Source organism: Lynx rufus, unplaced genomic scaffold (genome assembly GCF_022079265.1).
Source record: "Lynx rufus isolate CCGP_SWC_20201006 ecotype Redwood Valley unplaced genomic scaffold, mLynRuf1.p SCAF_2, whole genome shotgun sequence".
NCBI lineage: Eukaryota > Metazoa > Chordata > Mammalia > Carnivora > Felidae > Lynx > Lynx rufus.
In genome coordinates this window covers 82,496,894-82,507,680 of record NW_025814834.1, presented here as the reverse complement: position 1 = coordinate 82,507,680, position 10,787 = coordinate 82,496,894, and the positions used below count along the sequence as shown (strand labels likewise).

Here is a 10,787-nt window from a genome sequence, read left to right as displayed (position 1 = left end):
CCTTCCGGGTTGCTCTGCAAACCGACTTCCAGCCCAGTGTTCCCAGCTGCATACACTTGAGGAGGGAGGGGGAGGGGAAGCAGCCTCCTTCCTTTCTGGCAGCTTGCTTTGCTGGCTGGCTGGTTAGCCATAGCCAATGTCACTGACCTGAATTTGGCTTTCCAAAAAAAAATTGTTTCACTATAATTCTTTTGGTTCCACTTTGGAACTTGGATAAAAAATATGATCCCGTTTACGAAAATATTCCAAATACCCAAATCAAAACTGAAAACTAGGAAGGCGAGTTAACTTTCTGGGCCTCCTTATCTGAAAAACGAGGCAGTCACACTAGATTTGCGGTTGAAAACATTTTTTTTCTTTAAACCACAAGAAGCCTGTCTTCAAAAGAAGTCTTGCCGGGAAGCAGAAACAAAGGAGGTACCTGTGAGCTGGGCTGCTCTGATCAAAAGGGGAGAAGTGAGTTCTAGAAACCTGCCCACCAAGGTGGGGCTTTACTAAGCAGGGTCTGAAACCCATTTGCTATCATCGCCTAAGCCAGTTAGTAGAGATGCAGCCGGTGATGGCCTCCTGCCTTCTCCCAACCTGCCTTTGTCCTTAAGAGGAGAACGAGGCCCAACATGTTCGCTGAGGCCTCTCCTGGGGAGAAGATGGTAGGTGGGGTGGGCCCGTGTAGAATGGGGTGGGGGAAAGGTGAGAAGGTGTGGGGGTGCTGGAGGGGCCTGGCAGGTTCAGGGGAGGCAGGGAGGAAGCACTATAGCAGGGCCCCACTGAGGCTGGCCCAGCCTGGCCTCTATAAGGAGTAAGTTCACTGGCTGATTGGTCCTTACCCTGCTGCCTCCCACAGTGGTCCACATAAGGGAGAGAGGAAAGAGCAGTACGCATTTAAAGATCAGAAAGTATCTTTGCATCCTCTACCTCCTTTGCTAAACTGGCATCTCCTCCTTCATTCATTCCTGGCACTCCATCTCCTTAACCGTACCCCGCCTTCCCCACCCTGCAACCAGTGTTCTGGAGTAGTTGGGTGGGGATAGACCCGCCTCCCCCAAAAGTGAGTCAGGCTTCAAAATTATTTAGTTCTCAGGCTTTGCAATCCAAACTCTCATCACTGTAATTCTGGGCATTAAGAAAGTGTTTCCCAAAGTATGGCTCACAGATCACTCTATCAGCAACACCTGAGGAGCTCATTTGCAAATTTCCTTGAACCACCCCAGAGCCCCAGGGTCATAATCCTTGAGGCGGGGCTTCAAAACCTGGGTCTGTAACAAGCTGCCCAGCTCAGTGATGCACTTGACGTCTTAGGAAGCTCTCTAGACTCTCTGGTTGTGCTGTGTGTGTTTGTAGATGTCTCTGCTATTCTGTAGCAGATCTCTTTCCCCTTGGGACCCTCTCTTTGGCAGCCTGAGTGGGATTTGTCTGCACTCTGGGAATGTGCCCATAGGGAATGTTGTGCCTCCAGGCTCTCGTTGATATCCAGCTAAAAATGCAACTGTAGATTCACCCAAATTAAGATGAAAATACTTCCACCCTCAGTCGGTTAAGCGTCCGACTTCAGCTCAGGTCATGATCTCACGGTTCGTGAGTTTGAGCCCCGCGTCAGGCTCTGTGCTGACAGCTTGGAGCCTGGAGCCTGCTTCCTATTCTGTGTCTCCCTCTCTCTCTCTGCTCCTCCCCTGCTCACACACTGTCTCTCTCTCAAAAATAAATAAAGATTAAAATTTTTTTTTTTAATATTTCCACCCTCATGCATTCCCTTGCCAATCAGCTGCCTCTCTCCATGACCTCTGGATGTCACTACAAGCCAGGTTTCTGTAGCTGCCCATGCTCTCAGAAAAGGGCTATCCTTCCAGAAACCTCCAGCTTGAATGAAGGGGTATAATAAGCACGGCTCTGAGGGGCCCCGGAGCACCAGGCAGCAGGCCCTGCTTCCCCCAGACCCCAGGGCCCAGGAGTACTCTCACTCTCTGGTTCTGCCTCCCAGAACTGGGGGCTGGGATGGCCAGGGTTGTACTGCCACCCGGGCTTAAGGCAGGGCAGGGCTACCCTCAAATCCCATGGGGATACCCTAACTCAGCACCTCATCAGGCAAAAGAGGAATGAAGAATTATCTCTGCAGGTTTTCATGAAGTCAAAGACTCTCAATCTCCCATCCCCTTCCTAGACCCTAAAGGGAGCAGGAGACAGGGACAAATTACAGACTTTACAGTCCTGCTTTCCACTGGTCCTCTTACCAAGGAGCAGGGTAAGGAAGACACATATCCTTTGAGCACCAGGGCAGGGACTTGGTCTTCAGAGCATCTCACATGTTCATTTAACAAACATTTATTTAGTGCTGACCATTTGAGGCTCTCTCAGTAGTAATACTAATGGCAGAGATCACACGTGGGTTTCTACGGGCCAGGAGCAGGGCTAACACATCACACGCATCATCACGCCAGAGTCCAAAATGTCCAAGGAGGCAAGAACTTCTCTTGCTCCAGGGGAATCTGCCCCTTAGATAAGTCCAGGCAGAGTGGACTGGCAGAGCTGGGAAGGAGCCCTGGTCACAGGACCACACCTGTGGATGGTCCTGTGTCACAGGTAAGGAAATGAGGCTCAGAGGGACAGGAATGGCTGGTTCTTAGTCTTGGTTCAGTCTCGAAACATTGCTAAAAATGCCAACTCCTTAGGGAAATTTCTTCAGCAGGCAGCTGCAATGTGTTTGTTTGTTTGTTTGTTGGCATGTGCATACATGTACTATATTATACACTGTACCATGTAACACATTAATAATATCAGTGAAACATACATTGAATTACAAAATTAAAAATACAGACGAGTAGGCATTCTAATATTTCTTATGCACCCTGGCCTAAGCGTTTTAACCACATCAGGTACATGTCTCTGATTCCTTAACTGTTCTGGTGGTTACTGTGAGGATGAAAAGGGAGAAATACTTTGAAATTAAAATGACTAATAAGTGCAAATTAATCTAAATAATAAGCATAATTTATTCCTATAGGATATCTTGATTGAGCCCCTGTGCATGTCAGGACTTGTGCTGGGTACAGTGGGGAGGTCACAGAGAGTCCCAGCAAAAGCTTGTCCACAAAGAGGCAATTGCTAAGGAGACAGGAGATATAAATACCATTGCCTCGAGTGCAGATGGAGCAACAAGGATGGCTAAAACACTAGGTTCTATAAGACTTCTGAGAAAGAGATGCAACCTTCCCCGTACAACCACTAGTGATATGGTTAATCCTTATTCTCCTAAGAGTTCACAATGCTTATTAAATACACTGTAACAAGAACACAAGCTATACCGTAAAGGGCTGAAAGTAAGACAATGTGTCAACTGTCATCATCAATAATGTCTGATCAGTTCAGATGGGTGAGCCCATCGTGTCTGCATGAGGCAAGGTACTAAACCTGTCTAGGAAACACAAGCCAATCCAGGCAATCCATGTGTCTGTGTGTTGTGACAACATAGTTGGAAATAAACTTAGGAAGGCGGGGTCCAAATGGATTAAACCAATGATGCTGAGAGAAAACGAGGTGTAAATATTTGGTGAGTCAGTTGGCTAGAATGGTAAATGTGGGGACCAAGGAGGTGCATCAAACACATGTGGGCCCTCTCCCCCTGGAAGTCCCCCTTCATGAAATGTTCCCCAGCCAGAAGCATGTGGTAAGCCTTTATTGTTTTCTTGGCCCTAGAGAGAGTCCAGGGAAAGAGAGAATAAGTGGATGATTCCATGGTCGTACTTGGGAAAGGGCTCCAAGCACACACCTACTAGTGATGGCCTCATTGTCATCTCTGCATCCAAAGGACAAATGGTCAGTAGTGCTATCAAGGAAAAGGGCTGGAGAATGGAGGCAGGAAATCATACCGAGCTCGTCTGGAGGGAAGTTGTATTAGTTCACTAAGGCTACTGTAACCAAGTACCACAGACTGGGTAGCTTATTGTTTATTAAAATTTTCTTTTTTTGAACGTTTATTTATTTTGGGGACAGAGAGAGACAGAGCATGAACGGGGGAGGGGCAGAGAGAGAGGGAGACACAGAATCGGAAACAGGCTCCAGGCTCTGAGCCATCAGCCCAGAGCCTGACGCGGGGCTCGAAACACAGACTGGGTAGCTTAAACAACAGAAATTTATTTTCTCATTATTATGGAGGCTAGAAGTCTTAGATCAATGGTCATCAAGGCTCCTTCCTTCTGAGGCCTCTCTCCTTGCCTTGCAGATGGCGATCTCCTCCCTATGTCCTCACACGATCTTCCCTTTGTACATGTTTGTGTCCTAATCTTTTCTTAAAAGGACATCAGTGATACTGGATTAGGACCCACCCTAATGTCCTCGTTTTAACTAGATTACCTCTTTCAAGACCCTATCTCCAAATATAGTCATATTTATGGTACTGGGGTTAGGAGATTAACATACGTATTTTGGAAGAAGACATAATTTAGCCTATAACAGAAGTGTTTTCTTAACTTTGTTAAAATGAAGCATTGAGAGAAAAAAAAGAACTAACCAGCTCACTGTGTGAAATGTCATAAAGGCTTCACTGAGACCTGGTATGAATGACAAAAAGACTGGCCCAACTTAGCCAGTTTGGGCCAGGACCTCAGGAGTGACCAGATTCTGCCAAAAGTCTTCTCTACAGCCAGATGATGCTATAAACTGAATATCTGTGTTCCCCTCAAATTTGCATGTTGAAATCCTAACCCTCAATGTGATGGCATTAGGAAGTATGGCATCTGGGAGGTGATTAGTTATGAGGGTAGAGCCCTTGCGAACGTGATAACTGTTTTTATAAGAAGAGATTCAGGAGCTTGCTCTTTCTCTCTGTTCTCCAGCATGTGAGGATATGAGAAGAAAGCCATCTGCAAACCAGGAAGAGGGCTCTCATCAGAACAGAAGCTGCCAGGACCTTGATCTTGGACTTTCAGCTTCCAGAACTGTGCGAAGTAAGTTTTGTTATTTAAACCACCCCATCTATGGTAATTTGTTACAGCAGCCTGAGCTAAGACAGATGGCGAGGATTCTAGGAGTGTGATGCCTCAACCACACATGTGAAAAGGAAGAACGTCCTTGATCACAGTTTTGGCCCTATTGCCCATTGGGGTGGAGATGCCTTGCATGCAGCCGCTGTGTGGACCCCACAAGGTCTGACCTCGAGGCAGAACTTCCAGGGGGCAGGCCGTGATGCTTGCTCTTCTTCCCCAGGAACACGTCCCTAGATTCTTGTTGACCCACTGGCCTCGAGGCAAGTCCCCTTCTTTGGGATGTGGTGCCTCTGGGACGCTGTGTAGTCCAGTTTTGAGATCTCTGTCACTGCGGTGGCCTGAATCTCTGAGAGTCATGGAGAGGAAGCTCTTGCTGATAAGGCAGCGGGGGTTTCCTGGGTGCTGACGCCAGGAGCCATTTGTAATGCTGGTGGAAGCTCTGCATGGCTCTAATCTGGTGTATGCAAACCCAGTCATTTTGCAGCCCACAAGGAAGGCTAGGAGGAGGGATTTGCTTTGATCTATTATCAAAGATTTTGCATTTACGTGGGAATGGCTAATACTAAAAATATTGCTGTTTGGGAGAAACAGCCAATCTATGTCCTAAATTCAGATATTTGAAATGATACTATAGCATCTTGGAACACCCAGCATTAAACAAACAAATGTGAAACTCCCTGTTTCATTCTTCAGATAAAGACCAAATGAAGAGAAGTACAAAGCATCCAAGCACTTGTGAAAGTTTCCCTCTTCTTCTCTAGTATTGGCATCTTCCATGACCTTGTGTTCCAATCTGGCCATAGCTGTTGAAAAGCAGAGGAATGCTTTCCCTAAAGGCCCCTGGCATAAGGCTCTACACATGAGGGCTGGGGGGTTGGAACCATTGTTTCAGAAAGAACATTCTGCTGTAGCCCAAGGAAATGGGATTGGAGTCAGGAGTCAGGAGACTGGGTCTGAATGCAAGTGCTGCCTCTTACCAGCTGCAAGAGATTAGTTTGAGCAGGTTCTTAACCTCCGAAGCATCTCCTGGACTTCTCCTTTATAGGATGGGAACAACAGTATTTGACCTTACTGCACCTCCTACCCCGCCCCCCCCCCAATCCTCCTCGAGTTATGCGGCTTTTGTGAGAATCAAATGGAACAGTGTAGGTGAAGGTACTTGTAATGATAAAGCATCATACACCTTGCAGGAGACAATTTTGGGTTTTGTCACCCAACATCTTTTCCTCTCCTTCTAGTAGCAGCATAATATAAACTAAATTTAACCCAGACTATAACCCATAACATAAATTTCCTCTGGACAGCCAATCTGATCCCACTATTAATCCCTGAACTACAGGTGTACCTGACCCTGGATAGTCCCAGAAGCTGGGGGTGTGGCTCCTTGCATAGGAAAGCCTTGCACCCTCCCACTCTCCTCCTTTCAAACCATCCTCCAGTGTGTTATCCATATTGTAGCAGTTATACAGCTAAAAACCACCTTTCTATACTTTTCTACAGGCAATGATAGGAATGCAAATTATTACCCCAAATTTTCCATTCAAACTGTATTTGGAAGAGAGAATTTCCCTGTGATGTTCACATTTTCTTTACTTTTTTACTTAAAAACAATTTTTTAAACGTTTATTTATTTTTGAGACAGAGAGAGACAGAGCATGAATGGGGGGAGGGCCAGAGAGAGAGGGAGACACAGAATCCGAAGCAAGCTCCAGGCTCTGACCTGTCAGCACAGAGCCCGACGCGGGACTCGAACTCACGGAGTGCGAGATCATGACCTGAGCCAAAGTCGGCCACTTAACCAACTGAGCCACCCAGGCGCCCCATGATGTTCACATTTTCTGTAGGCATGCATGCTTATGGACACTTTCCATGAAGCAGTGGTTCCACATCTGGTCAATTGTGTCTTGGGTTTCAGAAGCAGTTTGGAGGCAATGTCACAAATCCTGGGCCCAGGCCTGAATAAAGCTGGCAAGTTCCTTTCCTTGCTGATCCACAGTGAAAACGTGATGGCCAAAGTAGATGAAGTGAAGTCCATAATTAAATTCCCAGTTGAAGATGGTGTGGCATCTGGCAGTGGCTATCGGCCATGTGAAGATGACAGAGGATGAGCTTGGGCACAACATCCACTTAGCTGTCAATTTCCTGGTACCATTGCTCAAGAAGAATTGGCAGAACATCCAGGCTTTATACCTCAAGAGCACCACGGGCAAGTCCCAGAGCCTGTACTAAGGCACAACTTAATAAACCCTAGTGCTACCACTAAATAAATCTATCTATCATCTATCTATCATCTATCTATCTATCTATCTATCTATCTATCTATCTATCTATCATCTATCATCTATCTACCTCACTCCTTCAGACCATCCACCAATTTTGTAAGAACTCAGTACTGGAATGAAATCCCTCTCTGCTTTAAATATCTAGAGTGGCTTCTGTATTCTGAGTGAATTCTGTCTGGTACAGAAGAGATAGATACTTGGGACCCCATTTGGACCAAGGAGAGACGTGTCACAGAATTTCATTCCAAAAGTTGATAAATAGAGGCTAACTTTCCAATGGAGTTGGAGGTTATGAGGCCAGAGCAGCTGGCAGCCATCTTGCCTTCACAAAAGAGCTTGTGTGAGAAAAGTACCAATTAGGGGGCCAAGCCAAGAGATAAGAGAAGCCTGACCTTGACACCATTTAGGTAATTGAATCAAGTAATATGTTGTGCCAAACCTTTCCCTGGACTTTCCAGTTATATGAGCCAATACATTCCTCCTTCTCTCTGAGACAGCTGGAGTTGAGCTAGTCTATCATTTGACCAAAACGTAACTTATTTGGCATAATGATGACCACAGGAGAGAAATAACAGAGCAGCAGTGGTCAGATTGCTATAGATCACATATTCTCAATCAGTGGTCTGCATCGTACAAGTGAACAGGTCTGGGCCTGGGCCTTCTAGGTCACATGAGGGACACGTGAACAATTGGAAAATTCTCCCAGGTGAGCTGGTTCCCACGTGTACCCCTGGTGAACATGGCTACTGTGGATCAACTCACAAGGAAGGGAGAACAAAACAGTGACCGTTTCTTGAGAATACTGGAATGTTTGAATCTTAGTTTCAAGCATTATTTTTTTTACTTAATTTTTATTTTCTCCTTTTAGGGTTAAAAAAACAGTATTATAACCACCAGATGAGAATACTATCAACTGAAATATTTCAGCCCAGCTTGTGTAAGCTGAAGCAGCTGGGCCATTTTTTAAAAATTATAATAAATAAGTGAATACATAATCAATCCCTCGAGTGCCAGCTCTCTATTCTGTTTGCTCCCAGAGCTGTGATTTTTCATCTTTATTCTGTGCCCCCAGAAAGAAAAGCAACATAGGGAAAAACTGACAGACTGTTCTCTGTGACATCAACCAACAGAAAAAGCTAAATTGTTGATGCTCATTCCAGAAGGCATTTCTACTGTGGGTTTTGGTGGGTGCAGACTTAGAATAACCCTTCCTTTTCTGGATTAAATATTAACTATTTAATACAAAAAGCCACCTGAGAAGAAAACCCAAATGTTTTGATGTCTGCAATGTGTGTCTGCAATGTGTGCAAAACACAACAGCGGCAGAAATAGGCCTATGGAGTGTAGTTAACAAGCACAGAACTAAATATTGATCAAGCATTTCTCCAGTGCCCAGCCAGGTCTCCTGCAGCCAAAGATGAGCCCGACATGCTCCATTGGTTCAAGAAATTTACTGTCTACAGAGGAACAGACTTGGTGAAAAAACATAATCACTTGATAGAGGATTTCATCTTTGGAATCAAACAAAACTTATTCAAAGACACATCTGAAGCATAAGCTGAGTGATCAAACCAGCTGACTCTGAGGTTTGACTCTTAGGATGGCTCTGAAGTCAGTTCCCAAAGATGATTACTGCAAATATCATGAGCATCCTAGAATGTGTGCGTTAGCTCCAAAAGTACCACTTTGAAGGGGCAAATTCATTTCACATATAAGTTCCAGTTTGTGGGTGTTTTTTTGTGGGTTTTTTTTTTTTTTTTTTGGTTTTTGTTTTTAGGAACATATACAGGCAAAAGAAATCCCATGATTAAATGCTTGGTTGACAGAATTCTTCCCTAAACGGAATTTCTTCAAGATGTCCCTGGATGCGAATACTTATTAGGCCACATAAGCATTAACATTCAATTATACTGGCCCATTGCCTGTGCCTTGGCATCCCCTGTAAGGCTCCTGCTGGGTATTGCTGGAGACTTGTCTATGTGAAAGAACAATCTCTGCTCTCAGGCCCTTCTGCCTGGCCCCTCACTGCGGACCGCTGCCCCCAAAGCCACTCATGGCCATTTTGGCCAGGATATCTGGAAGCAGTGCCTTCCTCCTTGAGCTCCTGGACACCCTGCAGACATGGGGAGATAGACCTTTATCCCAATCCTGCCTTGTATTTTGTCCTCAGGACCCGAGTCTTGGAAGCTCCCACTGCAAGCAGGTCACTGACCTGCCTGTAGCTTCTTTCCAATCCCAGCCCCTCTACTACAAAGCAGGAGTCCTAGACAGCACACCATCCAGCTCCACTCCCTCCCCACCAGGGTCTGAACTGAAGTCCACATAACCTCCTCTCTTTCTGCACACTGACCCCTGAGGAGCTGGCTACCAGCTTGTGGCTCTGCCAGATAACACATTCCCATTAGGTTCAGCTACTTCTAAAATAAAGATCAGGCAAAAGTCTGAAGAAGTGAGATTCCCTCCTAACACTTCTCTTGATTTCTGACAGAGCTGACTTGAGGTCAAAGCTTACAATGAGTTAACAGAATGGGTTCTGGGCAGGAGGCTGCCACTCTCCATTGAAAGGGTGGGGACGGTGTCTGCGATTGACTGTACAATTGAGACAGCTCACAGACTCCAGGGGGCAGGGACGTCCAACAACTCACAAGGCCAAGGAAAAGAAAGGTGTCACGGATACTGTTCACAAGGGTTTCTTTTAGGGAGTTACAGTGTGGGGAATGCTCACATTCTGCTTTGTAATGGCTGTAATGTTTTCATTCTTTTTAAAAAGTCTCTATTTTAAACAGTTATGGGGAGAATGAAACAAGGTTTCAGATGTGGGTGGTCAGCGCATTCTCCTTCTCCCAGCGACCTCCCAGAACTGTACATTTTATTTGCATAGCTGAAGAATACATTATTTTTATATTAAACCAGCAGGACTATATTATGGATTAAGATACATAAATTCACATGACCTTTTTTAAAAAAGATTTTATTTTTAAGTGATCTCTACACCCAATGTGGGGCTTGGACTCACAACCCCGAGATCAAGAGTCTCATGCTCTACCAGCTGAGCCAGCCAGGTACCCCTAATTCACATGAATTTTTAAAATAGAACAAGGGACTTAAAGGAATTTTCATCTCTGGTGCTCCGAGGCACACATTCACTTTTGTTAGGGACACTAGAGCAGAAAAGTTTGAGAAGTGGACCCCAGGGAGGCCCCAAATCTCCCTCACTGAGGACTGATGGAGTCAGCTCATGTGTTGGAAAAAAAACTCTGAAGGAAGCATGGTGAGTCAGAAGGGAATGGAGGTTAGGTTCTTGAGCTCAACCCCTGGGTAATAATTATACAGGTTGCCTCTTGAATCTAGAGCGTACTGTGTGTTAGGGCATCCACATACATTTCAAGACCCATGTTTTCATAGGACACTGAGCCTCAAGAAGTGAAGAGCTAGCTCTCAGTTGCATGGCCTGAATTCAAGCCTAGGCCTACTGAATATCATCACCCCTGCACCTTTTGAAAATTGTCCCCATGCTTCCCATCTT

General features: G+C 45.5%; 1 long non-coding RNA gene across 1 annotated transcript; it reads left to right on the top strand.

Moving 5' to 3' along the window:
• The first annotated feature begins 322 nt into the window (after nt 1–322).
• Nucleotides 323–10,280, top strand: LOC124516064 (uncharacterized). Its single transcript, XR_006962975.1, has 3 exons — nt 323–650; nt 4,830–4,940; nt 6,895–10,280. It is a non-coding gene; the product is annotated as an uncharacterized LOC124516064 (long non-coding RNA).
• Nucleotides 10,281–10,787: the final 507 nt, after the last annotated feature.